Source organism: Equus przewalskii, chromosome 12 (assembly GCF_037783145.1).
Source record: "Equus przewalskii isolate Varuska chromosome 12, EquPr2, whole genome shotgun sequence".
NCBI lineage: Eukaryota > Metazoa > Chordata > Mammalia > Perissodactyla > Equidae > Equus > Equus przewalskii.
In genome coordinates this window covers 1,314,962-1,328,798 of record NC_091842.1, presented here as the reverse complement: position 1 = coordinate 1,328,798, position 13,837 = coordinate 1,314,962, and the positions used below count along the sequence as shown (strand labels likewise).

General features: G+C 62.5%; 1 protein-coding gene across 2 annotated transcripts in view; it reads right to left on the bottom strand.

Moving 5' to 3' along the window:
• Positions 1 to 13,837, bottom strand: part of ELFN1 (extracellular leucine rich repeat and fibronectin type III domain containing 1) — a 69,172-nt gene that overhangs the window by 21,214 nt on the left and 34,121 nt on the right. For both annotated transcript variants that reach the window (XM_070566135.1, XM_070566136.1), the window contains exon 2: positions 8,751 to 8,912. The gene's annotated coding sequence lies outside the window, so the exon portion shown is untranslated. The remainder of the gene's footprint in view (positions 1 to 8,750; positions 8,913 to 13,837) is intronic.

The following is a 13,837-nucleotide window of genomic DNA, read 5'->3' as shown; positions in this document are numbered from 1 at the left end:
GGGGTTGCGACTCGATAATAACGAAATCACGTCCTACGCTATATGATAAAAGTAATAATAGCAGATTCCATGGTGGGGAGACAAGGACAAAGACGGGAGTGAGGCCCAGGCAGGAGGGCATCCAGCCCCAGGACGGGGAGCTGGTCTCCCCGGCCACATTCCCACCACCCAAGGCCGGGGCAGAGGGCCACCTGGTCTGCCACCCGCCCCACCGGGCAGGGAAGGCGGCTTCCCGTCCCCTCGAGCCACAAACCCGAGCACGTGGTCCCCGGGACGCGGCCTCAGGTGCTCTCACTGTGCCCGGCGGGGGCGCTCAGCTGGCTGGGGTACGGGCGGGCTGCCCCCTTCCGGAGCAGGCACGGGCCGGGGGACCCGAGGTGAGCTGGACCGCCTCTGGGGAAGCCGGTGGCCCAGGTTGGAGACTTTGCCCCCCGCCCCGGCCGGGGGCGGGGGTCCCAACTTCCTCGTCCCAACAGAGGTGAGGGGAGCCGGCCCTGCTCCGTGCCGGGTGGGCCTGGGTGCAAGGACGCGGGGACAGCTCCAGGCAGCCCGGGGCTCACGAGGGACATTGTGCCGGATCCTGTCAGTGGGGCTGCCCAAGGGGCCCAGGGCGGGTGGCGTGGGGCGGCCGGGGGCAACGGGCAAGGGGGCAGGAGCCGCCTGCCTCCCCAGGGGTCTGCTCCCTGCCTGGTCACGTGCTTGTCACCCCAACACTAGAGACCCCTGAGTCCCCCAGGCCCTGTCGCGTCTTTGGGTTTTAAGAAGACCCCGCACGCAGATCTGCCACTCGCTCTGGGAAGGGCGACTTCCTCACGCACTCGGGGTCCGTAGCCGGGGACTCGGGAGTCTAGTCTGAATATCCCCAGAGAGGTCCCATTTCTGCAGAGACTAAAACAGAGAGAGAACTCAAGGCGGCCGGCGAGACGAGGGGAGAGAGAGCGGGACGGGGCGTCGGGGGGACCGAGGCAGCCAGGAGAGCGGCCTGGAGACTGCGCGGGGGTGGAAGGAGCGGGAGCGGCAGACCTGCTGGGTCTGAGCGCTGGTCTTACCCGGGGGCCCTGCTGAGGCCGTCCATCGGATCTCATCTCGAGGGCACTGGGGAGCCACTGAAGGTTCAGCAGAGAGGGTGGGATCCCCCTGGCTGTTGATGGAGAATGGACTGTTGTGGGACAACAGCAGGGCAGCCGCTGAGGGAGAGGACGGTGCTCTGGACCAGACGGTGGAGAGCAAGGCAAGGGGAAGGTGTGGGCGGAGCGGACCACACCCGACGGAAACGCGCCCGAATGTGCACGGAGCGCCTGGAACGGTCACAGCGGCACAACCCGTAACAGCCCCAAACCGGACATCACCCCAACGCCCACCAACAAGACAGCACGACAGAATTCTGCACCACGGCGGCCAGGATCAGCAAACCTAAGGACGGACGACGTGGACGAACGTCACGCACACAGTGCCGAGCGAGCCATTTACACGACGTCCCAAAAGGACACAACAGTGTGGTCGGAAGCCTGGGGGCGGCTCCCCTGGGGGCAGCGGCTGGAAGGGGAGACGTGAGGAGGTCCCTCCGGGGGCGGGTGACGCTGTTTCTTGATCTGGGCGCTGGGGACACGGGTGTGAGCAAAGACACTTGATGGTACGTGTGTCTTATGCTGTCTGTGTGTCACAATCCGATAAAAGATTCAAAAGAGGGGCCGGCCCGGTGGTGCAGCGGTTAAGTGCACACACTCCACTTTGGCGGCCCGGGGTTCGCAGGTTCGGATCCCGGGTGTGGACATGGCACCGCTCACCAAGCCATGCTGTGGTAGGTGTCCCACATATAAAGTAGAGGAAGATGGGTACGGATGTGAGCTCAGGGCCAGTCTTCCTCAGCAAAAAGAGGAGGATTGGTGGCAGATGTTAGCTCAGGGCTAATCTTCCTCAAGGAAAAAAAAAAAGATTCGAAAGAAAGAGAGAAAGAAGGTACCCGGGAGGTCAGATCAACGCGACATGGTGCTTTATCGGATGACACGGAGAGAAAGGAGGGAGCGTTGATGGAGCCACCGGTGGGCTGGTTCCAGACAGCAGAGACGCAGGCCTGGAGAACACGGGGCGGGGATGTGACGAGTCAGCGCAGTCGGAGCCACGCTAGTTTGGCAGACACGGGGACACGCCAACCCCCCACTGCGGGGACATCCCGCCCTCAGCGCACTGAGACCCAGGCCGGGAGGGGCTGCGATTCTCAGGAAGCAAAATGAGGGCACGGCCGAGACCCCGCTGTCACGGGGCGGCTGTGCCCTTAACTCTGATGAGGTCTGGACCCTCGGCGTCCCCAACCCGGAGGCGGAGAGGACGACCTCCAGGTCATCCAGGTGACGACCGCACACCCTGGCAGCCCCGTGTTTGGGGTGACAATTAACGCCACCTCCTCTGACCCTCCACGTGAGCTGGTGGGACACAGCCTGGCACAGTCGCCCTCTCTCCGGGGGACCCCATAAAGACTACCATTCCCAGACTCTTTTTGCAGCAAGGCATGGCCTATGACCACGCTCTAGCCGATGGGATGTGAGCCGAGCTGAAGTGCCCCACTGCTGAATCGCTCCCTCCAGAGAAATGGGCAGGCGTGTTTCTTGCCAGGTTGGGATGCAGATGTGCTGGCGGGAGCTGGAGCAGCCACTTTGGTCCCAGACACAGAAGCCACGGGTGATGGTGACAGAGCTGCCCTAACCACCCCAGGGCCACCGACTCCTGGGCTGTTTTGCGAACAGGAAATAAGCTTCTATCTTCTTTAAATTACCATATTTTTGGAGGACTGTGTTTCAACAGCTTGCCATAACCAATACGGATGAGGGACTTCCCACCCCTACATGACTAGGGAGGGAGCTCAGCAAGATCTGGAGATGCTCCAGGGGACGGGGAGTGGAGGAGAGGCGGGAATGCCCCCCATCACCAGCAGGCTGGTCCCTGCCATGCCCATCTTACCCCTTTCCACCCTCCCACCAGGGCCCCAGCCCCAGCTGCTCCCTATGCTGTGCGCACGCCGTGTGCTGTGGAGACGCCACTGCTCCTGCCATTTCTCACTTGACATGTCCTCCTCTTTGCCCCTCCAAGCCCTGCCCACCCTGCCCTCTGGGAAGCCCCCTCTGGCCTGTCTGCTCCCCCTCTCATGCACTCACAGTGCCCCCCTGGGAGGCTCGGGGCCCACGTGAGCCATATTCCCAGCCAGGCTGGGCTCCAGTGGTGGAGACAGCTCCCTTGTGTTCCCCTCTGCTGGGAGCACACAGTAGGACTGCAGCTGTGCTCAGAGACAGAGTGCCCCGCCCTGCCCCACCCTGCCCCACCCCGCATCTCCTGGGGAGTCCCCGAGTGTCAGCCGGCGAGCCTGCGTGTGTGCACAGGGCACTTCAGGGCCAGGCTGGGGACGTGCGCGTGTCCAGGGCCAGGGCCGGCCCGGCAGCCCAGGCGGCTCCCAGGACCCTCGACCTCCAGGCAGCGAGCGCGAGGCTGCGAGACCGGACTCCGGGCGAGCAGCTCAACCTCCCTGCTCCTCCACGTCCTGGGGGCAGGCGTGCGGTCACTCAGGGTCACCGCATTGGGCGGCTCAGGCCCGGAAAGGTCTGCGCACAGTGGGTGCTCTGTCAAAGCATGCTGCCTCCTCCCGCCCACCCTGGCAGAGGTCTCCGGGGGGCTCCGGCCACGTCCCTCCGCATCAAATCATCACCAAGAAAACAGCGGCTCTGTCTGCAGGGCTCCCTTGTGGCTCCCGCCCCCTCCTGCCCTCGCTGCCCGGGCCCCCGTCCACGTCCACCGGCCCCGGCCCAGGCCCCGCTGCCCCGCACGCCCCCCCCCCCCCGACCCACGTCAGCTGCTGGATTCACGGTCACCGGGTGGGGCTGGGGAGCGAGGCTGCAGCCTTGGCCATGAGTCAGTGGGGCTGAGCGTGCAGGGGGGAGAGGTGGGCAGGGCAACACCACGCATGGGGCCCCGAGGGGCCGTGTGGACACGTACGCACAGAGCTGCTAATGCAGGACGTGGACAGCCACGAAGCAGGAGCTGGGAGAGGGCAGGGAGGAGGGGAGAAGGCACGGGGCGGGGTGAGTACCCTCTCGATCCCTCTCATTCATTTAATCAAAGACCCCACAAGCAGCTGCCGTCACCCCCATCGTACGAAGGACACAGAGAGGTTAAGTGACGTCCCCCTGACTGCACAGCTGGTCAGCGACAGAACCATATGTAAACATGGGGCCTGTAGTGGGCCCCCTGCCCTGGTGCTAAGGCGGGGGTCAGAGGCCAGGGGTCAGAGGCAGGAGGAAAATCTATGAGGGGAGGAGGCGAGAAGGAGCGTAGGCTGAAAGGTAAAGCTGGTGGCAGGGGCGGGCGCAGTGGGGCAGGAGGCTGGACCCAGGAGCCCCGGCCTGAGGGAAGAGAGGTCCCCAGGGCCTGCCCAGCCGGAGAGGGGACAGACGTGGAGGGACCCCAAGACCCTGCTCCTCCTCCCACTGAGTCCTGGCCCACGGGACGCACGGCCCACAAGGAAATGAAAAGACAGATGAAGATTCAGGAGCAGGACCGTGGCCCCGGCAGCCTGGCCCGCCCACCGGCTGGAGGGACAGAGAAGCCCAGGATGGGCTGTGGGGGACGCCAAAGGGGGAGGACGGGGCCCCGGGGCCCCAGGGTGGTGGGGGAAGCAGGGGCTGCCCCCCATCCAGGCACCCGGAGGTGGGCAGCTCCATACAGGCTGACCGGGTACTTGAGCCTGGACACACCGAGGGGCACGAGGGCAGCCTGGATCTACGGGGAGCGAGACAGGGGCCACCCTTGAGCCAGCCACTGTGGACAGCAGGAGCCAGGTGTGGGGTGGAGGGGGCAGGGGGGAGGACCCAGGCTAAGGGAAGGAGGCCCCTGGGGACCCCCTGGGATCAGGCCGTGACTCATCTCACAAAAACCAGCACGTGACCTCATGACCACCATGAGGGCGGGGTTCTACTGGGTGGAAATTAGTAAACAGGTGACAAAGAAATAAACTACTTAGTAAGAACCAATCACGAGGCAGGCATGGACCACAGTGGGCATGAGAACAGGCTCAGGAGCTCACTGTCATCTTCCTGACAACAAGGAACAGACTTAAGCTCCTTTCCCTTCCACCCCTCGCTTTACCTTCCTGAGATGCAGGGACAATGGCTGGAGGTGCAGCAGCCATCTTGAGGCCGTGAGGACAAATGCTAAGAATAGTACGGGAGGAAGGTAACGGAATCTGAATCGCTGACAACCTCCCTGGACTGTGCACCACCCCCACGGCCCCTGTCTTTACAAGGGAAAAATGAATCCCCAAGTGAGCCGTGAATTCAACCACATCACGGTCAGGTTTCTGTCTTACGCAGCCAGATTGAATCCCTAACTGATGCAGCATAAAATAATGCTGAATAATTTTATTAGAAAGTTACTCTCAATTTAATTCATTTCAGTGCTCCTGATTACATCAAAAAGAAAGTCTCTGATGGGGGCCGGGAGGTCTTGAACCCCTCGGTACACTCGCTGTTCTCCTTTTTAATCAAGCGATAGCAGGCCTGGGCTCCGAGGCTCCCTTGGGCTACAGCGTCCAACTAGAATTTAATAACGTTGTTTTGTTTCCACCGAATTTATTTTTATGATTATGAGTTCTATTTATGGCAAAGGAGGCTTGTTTTCCATTTGTAGCGGTGCTATAAAACTTCCCTTTTAAATAAATGTATTTAAGTCTTTTTTTTTTTTAAGTAAATTTACTTAGAGAAAAACAGTAAAAACAGGCAGAGAAATGTGGGGGCACGTGGGCGGCTACTGCCCAGCCCGCTCTTCTGGGGCTCGGGCCGGCCTGCCCCCGGGCATGAGAAGGGAGGCCGGTGGCGGTGAAGGCCGGCTCTCCCATGCACACCGGGGGCTGCGTCTCCATCCTTGTTGGGCCTGGGGCAGGGGGTGGGCGAGCGGCTGGACCCCTGGCGCCCGAAATCTCCGGAAAGTGAAGCCTCAGACTCGTGGGCTGGCAATCAGGCGGTGAGCGGTGCGCAGGAGTTTGAAGCCGTCCCGGTAAACAGGCCCACTAACTCAAAGTCGCGGTGCCTTCGCGCCCACCCGCCTGTGTGAGGCCGACTTCAAACGCAGGGGCTCCAGGAGCTGCCGTGACCTTTTGCTAATTAGCCCGGGCTGTTTGCTCGGCAGCTCCAGCTCCAGCCGCGGCCGCCTGTCACCATCCGGCAGATAAATAACCCAGCTCCTCGGAGAGGCGGGGACGAGGGCGTGCTGGCCGAGGGGTGGGGTGGTCTGGGGCAAGTCACGGGGACCTCTGCTGGGGAAAGCACAACCCTGACTTCTCTGAGAAGGAAACTGAGGCGTGGGGAGGGCAGGGGTCTTACAGAGGGGCCCGGGCACTAGTTCCACCCACTCCCGGACCCCCCTCCCGCCAACAGGCCTCCCACGGCGCCCACAGCCCCGGGCTGGCCTCTGTGGCTCTGTCCACGGTGCTGAACCCACGCCAGCCTGGGGTTGGGCCGTGTCCAGCAGGTCACCTGAGGTCATCGGAACGCACAGAAGGCTCCTTCGGGACACTGAGTCATTGCCTCCGTAAAGGCAACTTCCAGGCACAAGGCCTCAGGACCCGGAAACGGAGGAGTCGGGGGGGGGGGGGGGGGGGCAGGCAGGAACAGAATTGGGAAATTCGACTCGCTGAATGACGAGACGTTCTATCCAGAAGGGACCTTGGAAACCAGACGCCCAACCCCCAGCTTCCTGAAGAAGACCCAGTGAGACGCACGCGCTGCTCCGCCAGGCCCCGCAGGAGCCACGGGCCATCTGTTTTGCCACCTGCCTTCGAAGGTGGGCCGGGCTGGGAAACATCCCATCCATTCATTCAACAAACGTTCATTCAGTGTCTGCCACCTGCCAGGCTCAGGAGGCTGACGGAGCGGAACACGTGGCCGGGGTGAGTGAGACAGAAGACGGAGATGTCCCGGCCTCGTGAGGGCTGGGGGGCCGAGGGGGGTCCCGCCAGGCTGCGGCCACCCCGGACCAACTCAGGGGAGCGGGAGGCTGATATGGGCTGGGAAGGAAGAAAAGACATGACGTTTATCCAACGTGATGTACCAGTCACTGCCAGGCACCTGCTTCACGCTTAGGAGGGGGTGACACCCACCAGGGCTTCTTGAGCGCCTGCTGTATGCCAGGCAATTCACACATCCCACTGAATGCTCACCTATGGGAGAGGCTCTGATGTCCATTTTACAGAAAAAAAAAAAACAGGGAGGTCAGGTGGTAAATGCCCTACCCGGCGCTCTACACCCAAAATTCAGCAGAGTGGGGTCTGTCCCCCTCTGCTCAGGGGATATCCATTGAGAAAGTCCTCGGGGGCACCCTCATGTTTCAGACAGGGAAACTGAGGCCCAGAGAGGGCCAGGTGCTGGTCATTGTCATGGGGAATTCCCCCAGATGTCCTTGATGATGGGCGCTGAAGGGAGGGGGGCCGTGGCACAGAAGCAACAATGCGTCCTCACACCCTCCGTCTTTCTGGACTCGGAGCCCCTCGAGGGACGGGGTCTCTGGCACCACCGCACCCAGGATCTGGCAAAAGGCAGGCACTCGGTGGACGTCTGACGGACAAGTCAGGGAGCAGTGACCAGGCGGCTTACCCGCCCCATGACCTGGTGCCTGCTCAGCTCTCCGACCCACCTCCCAGCCCGCGCCCCGCCCCCCGGACTCTGGGGGAGCCCTCTGACCACCTCCAAAGGGCGTGCCTCTGGGGCTTCCAGAAAGATCTCTGTTCCCCCACCACCACCCAGTGATGGAGGAGAGAGCCTTTTCCCAAACGCTTCCCTCTCACAGCCCGTTAGAACCGGCAGCATTACCACGCTCCCTGTACACGAACTCAGTCTACACAGCCCTTCAACGCCTGAACACAGCCGCTCAGCAACCCCCTGTGCAAACCGAGGCCCAGAATCCAGACTCTTCCATGGACCCCGCCACTTACACTGGCACCTCCTGACGGTCAAGGGAGATGTTACAACCCCGCTCTACCCCACGAGGAGACTCCCGGGGAACAGCGCCCCGTTCCAGCCACGTGCAAAACCGGCCGGGTCGGAGTCCCAGAACCGCGTGACGTGCCTACAGCCTGGAGAAATCCGGGCCACAGCGGACAAAAGAGGGCATATCCACGATTTCCGGAAGGGCTAACAGAAAAGAGCGTGTCCAGGTACCTCCCAGCTGGAGGCGGAACCCGCAGCAGCAGGGTCACCGGGACGTGTGGCGTGCCATCGGGATGGCAGCCTCAGTCAGTTCGGGACTGTGGATAACTCTCTCCCTATAAGAACCTGTTTTTCGAATAGACCACGTGAGTCAATATTAACATATGTCAGGCTGCACATATGGTGGTTTTACACTCAAACACATGGTATTGTGTCTATTCCCGTAAACGGGTGGAAGACGAGATCTCTTTTAACCCACGAGGCCACCGTGACTCAGCAGGGAGGATGCTGGGCCGGCCCTGAGCCCCCAACGCCACAAGCTCCTCCTGTCACATCCTGAGGCGGCCCCTTCGTCCTCTGCCCGTTCTGTCCATCACAAGGACGGCACCCCTGCAGGAGTCGACCCCCAGGGGACAGCTGTGTCTGCAGTGTAGCCGGATATGACCCCGTCTCCTTCGAATCCTGTCCCGTGACCCCAGCAGACCTGTCTCGCAGGTGGGTGTGAACTGGTCCTGCCCCCCCCCCAACTTCTGAGAGAATCCAACAAGCAAGCACATCCCCTACCTTTGGGTCAGGGCCCCCCGGCGACCTGACGCGGCTGAGAGGGACAGGCTGGTGGGTCCCTCCCCGCGGGAGTCACGGACATCTTCTCCTCATCGCAGGACACAGAGGAAGAGCATGGGTCCAGATGGAGCGCAGGACAAATGGTCACCAGGGCAGCTCCCCCTGCGTGGAGACAGAGACGGGAGGAGGTGAGGAAGGGCGGGGCTGTGCAGCCTGCCGCCATCTCAGCTTCCGGAAGATTCCATCGGCCCAAGCCACGGGGATCCGGGTGCTGCGTGCACCGAGCGCGTGAAGGCTGGACCCCCGTATACAAACGGAGAGGCCGGGATGGCCGACACAGGAGGCACAGGCAGGGAAAGGAGCTGACGCACAGGGAAGATATTACAGAGCTGCTGAGGCCAGACGGGCCGGGCCTGGGGTCCCTGCGGCTCCACTCTGCAGGGGCCCGGGGGGTTCTGGGACCAGCACGTGCACCCAAGGCCCAGTGCATCCATATCCCCTCTGACTCCCTTGACCTCAGTGATGGAGGCAAGCAACTGAGGCAGGCCGGCTAAGCGAAGACTCCCTCCCAGACCGGCCCTCTCCCTATGGCCCCCTCCTCCTCCATCCCAGGGGCACCTCTGCGAGGGGGCAGGGGCCGCTGCATTCCGCACCAGGCCGGCCAACCACTCAGGAGGGAACCAAGTCAGGACACAGAAGCCCGGGGCCCGGGCCGAGGTTGCTACAAGGAGCGTATGACTCAGCAAGTCAGTTTACAACCCCGCGTCTCCTGACCTCCCGCAAGGTTGGGCCGTTCATTCACTCCTTCGTCACGGTATCCAGCCCGACACACAGAGCGTCGTGTGTGAGCTGTGGACTCTCCCCCTCAACTCTCCGTTCGGTTGGGCCCTGTTTCGCAGACAGGGAAACTGAGGCTGAGATGGGGAGAGTCCTCCTTCCCGGGACACACAGCCGAGAGGCAGTATGGAGGCAGGTCTGGACAAAGCCCGGAGCTACGATGCCACGGCGCTCTGCATTCGAGGCTGAAGGCACGGGTTCCACCAACTCCACGGTGGCGGCATCAGGTGGGGGCCGGGGGGCCCCAGATAGGCGGCATCTTCGGGACAAAGGGGATTCTGGGAGCAAGGCTGGTGGTGATAGAGGGGCAATGGGGGATTCTGCTGCACCCTGAGCCCCTGGAGGCTGGGCAGCGACCCGCAGGGGAGGGGGTCCCCCAGCTCTCGTCACCCACCCCCACCCCTCCCCGGGGCTCTGGGCCGGGAGAGGGAATTGAAAGGCGAGAAGGAAGCTGTCGTGCGAGGAAGTGCATGCGTGCGCACACAGACGAGAGCGCGGCACGGAATTACCTAAAATTGCTGGTTAGAAGCGGATGTAAATAACCAAAAAATATGTGGGGAAGTGGGGGGAGGGCTCGTCAATTAGAGTTAATTACTCAACAGCTAATTGGAATAATAATGGTGGCATTTGAATATGCTAATAAGGCCAAACCTGCCTTGGAAAAGGTAATTGGAAGAAAAAGAGAGAGAATGTGGGCACCCAGAAGCTCCCCAAGCCTGGCCCTGGAGGAGGCTGCCAGGTCAGGCCGCAGCCCAGGGACCAGGACGGGACACCCCTTCCCACCTCCAGGCCCTGGTAGGTCTGGCCGCCAATGCCCACTCTCCTCCCTGGGGCCTGGAGACCTGACAACCCAGCACGGGCTCCCCAGCTGCCCGGCTCCCAGCTCTCCAAGGACAGACGCCTAGCCCAGCCAAGCCCCAGAGGAGCAGGAATGCATACTTATTGAGCGCCCACTGTAGACCCAGAGGAGAAGCAGGAATGCGTGCTTATTGAGCGCCCACTGTGTGCCCAGAGGACAAGCAGGAATGTGTGCTTATTGAGTGCCCACTGTATGCCCAGAGGACAAGCAGGAATGTGTGCTTATTGAGCGCCCACTGTATGCCCAGAGGACAATCAGGAATGCGTGCTTCTTGAGCACCCACTGTATACCCAGCCCCGCTTTGCAAAGAATCCCCATTGCAGATGAGGTGAGAGAGCTCGGGAGCCGTGAGGCATGCCTGCAGTGCGGCCAGCAGTGGGCAGGGCCAGGGCACGGCTTTCTAGCTCCTCTCAGACTTCCTAGCAAAGCTGTCCAAAGGCAGCATCGCAAGCCCCATGCCACCACGCGTGTGAGCAGAAGCCAGGCCACTCCCGGGGGCTCTGCGTCCCTCCCTGTGTGCAGGTGGGTTCTGTGCTCCCACACCTGTGTGCCGGGCGCCTGCCCGAGCTTTTCACTCTCCATGAGCATCACTTCAGGCCACATGTGAGTGCACACATGTGGACACAGGCACATGCATGCACCTGTGCACACTTACACATGAGCACAGCCACACGCACACACACTCACCATCCTCCACACTCAGACACACCCAGGCACGGGCATCCCGCACGCCTGCTCAGGCCTGACCCAAGCCTTACCCAGACCCCGGTGTTCTGGCCTGCAGACACCAGTGAGCACACGGCCCCTGAGGGGTGACCACAAAGGGGGCTGCCAGGCCCGTGTGTAGACTGGGGCCCATTCGGACCCACCTGCCTTGAGATGACACCTTTTCAGTCCCCAGGCAGCCCAGCCTGGAGCAGCACTCAAGTGCGCCCCTGGTGTGGCCACCAGCTCCCGCCACCTGCACGGCCTGGGGAGGCCTCCCCGGGGCCGGCCTCCTTCCAGGACTCAAGGTGATCACACGGCCTTAGGACGGCACCTGCATGGTTACTGGGCATCCACAGGTCTGAGCTGCCATGTGGACGACGGATTCGCGGGTCTGTGGTGGGCGGGGCTCCGGCAAAGCTGGTGATCTGAACAAGGCCCGGCGTGGGGGCTGCACGGTGCCTGCGGATTTGCAGAGGTTCAGCCAGAGCAGCTTGAGGTGGGACTGGCAGGAGCCGGCGGGAGAGGAGGCAGCCATCCTGCTCTGCCCTCGGAGCGGGGGGGCGGGGAGGTCCAGGTAGGAACTGGCATTCGGGCAACACGTTCACTGGTGTGACCTCGACCGGCCGTGGAATGCCGTGCCTCAGTTTCCCCTCTGTAGAATGGGGAGGATGGTGACCACCATTCACTGGATCACAGCCCAGGCTCGTCTGAACCCACAGGCTGGGAGCCCCAAAAGCCTCAGAGACGCCCCCATGGGCTGGCGGGCTCAAAGGTGAGGGCCCAGGGTGGAAAAATGCACACACGCAGCTGGTCTGTGATGTTTGGGGGTGCACCGGGGCCCCCAAAGGCCATCCAGCGACTCTTAACTCCCCATTTCACAGATGGAAACACACCTGTGCGGGAATTCTGCAGGTGGAAACTGAGGCCCAAGCCCATCCCTGAACTGTCACGGGGCCAGAGAGCGCTGGGGCCTCGGACACACCACAGCAGCAGAGGCTGGTGGATCCCACTACACAGATGGGTAAACCGAGGCTCCAGGAGGATGAGTAACTGGTCCAGATCACACAGCAGGGGCCGGGGGCGGGGGGGACGTGAGGCCTCCTTTCTGAGGCGCATGGCATGCACAATCGGGCCCCCCGCCCCACCCACAGAGGAGGCAGCAGGTTTTGGGGGAGGCGGGAGGGGTGCCCGGGAATGACGGGAACGACAGGGATGACTCCTCGGCTGTGGGGACAACTCCTCGACTGGCAGCCGGTGGGCAGAGAAAGTGCCCAAACTTGACATCTGCATTTCAAACACTTATATCAGCAAAACAAATCACAGTAATTATACCATTTGCATATTTTGTGCAATGATTGTTCCACGAGGCGGGAGGAGGGAGCGGCTCCTGCTGATGCCAGCAGCCCGGCCTCCCACAGCTGCGCCGCCCGCCCGCTGGTGTGGGGGCCCCTGAGTCTCCCTCCCACCCCTAACCGAGCCCAGGGGCCAAGGGGGACCCCCAGGAGCTGGAAGACTCATGCCTTCTGTCTGGGCGACCTGTCTTACTACCTGGCCCTGGCCTTGCCTGTAAGGAGCCAGGCCCCCCATCTGTGAAGTGGGGGCACTGCTGGCCACCCTGAGGCTCTGCAGGTGTGCCCCCCCCAAAGACCTGCCAACCTCATGCTGGGCTCCTTCACATGGCTCCTTCCACCACTCTGAGGTCTTTCTGTTCCTCCAACACATCCCTCCCCGCCCCTGCATGTGGCGACCCCAGGACCTTTGTACCCACTGGTGTGCCCTGCCCAGAAAGCATCCTCCCAGATCTACCCACAGGGGGCACCTCTCATCATTCCCGGCCCAGCGCCAACATCACCTCCCAACCACCCTGATAGGACAAGCAGGGCTGCCCTCTCTGGGGCCAAGGGGCACAGCCTACTGCCTGGCACACAGTAGGCCCTCAGCAATCAGGATGCTCCGACTCAAGTCCCCTGCATTCCTGCCAGCAGCATTTGTCAGGCACTGACTGGGGGCTGGGGGACAGGTGCCAGGTCCTTGCACTGACCCCAAGGAGGTGGCATAATGGGCGGGGGTATCCTCCAACTCAGAGGAGAATCACGGGGCAAGGGGGATGGGACTGGCCCAAAGGGGCTGCCGAGCTGACCTGCCTCAGACCCAGGTCACGCTCAGGATCCCAAGCCGACCCCCTCCCCAGGTGCTCCCGGGGGTGGGGCCTCCCTGGGGCATCCTGGAGGCCGGGGTGCCCCACGTGCGGTTCTGAGCTCACTTCTGCCCCTGGGCGACCTCAGGCAGGCCCCCATCCCACTGCACCCCCTCCTTCTCCTTCTGCATCTGCTCCAGTCGGGCCTCCTCGCCCACGGGGGGTCAGGCACAGTGTGGCGGGTCCCACACTCGTCCTGGGCCTGGGTGACCCACGTGAGTGTGCGCTGACCCACGAGGAGGGGGCCGGATGGGCTCCTGCTGCCTCGGTGGTCCCCATGCCCCCTCCTCCCGCAGGAGGCCTGGCTCTGCTCGGGTCCCATGGCTCCTGTGTCTGTCTCCACACAGCGGATGCCGGGGTGAGCAGGGACGGGGGGCTGCTGGCAGCGTCTCAGGGACCAATGTGGCAAAGCCCAGGAAGCCGGCCCCCCCACAGGCCTGCAGGTGGCCGAGGGACAGGTGAGGAGGACACGGGTGGGAGGGGCCT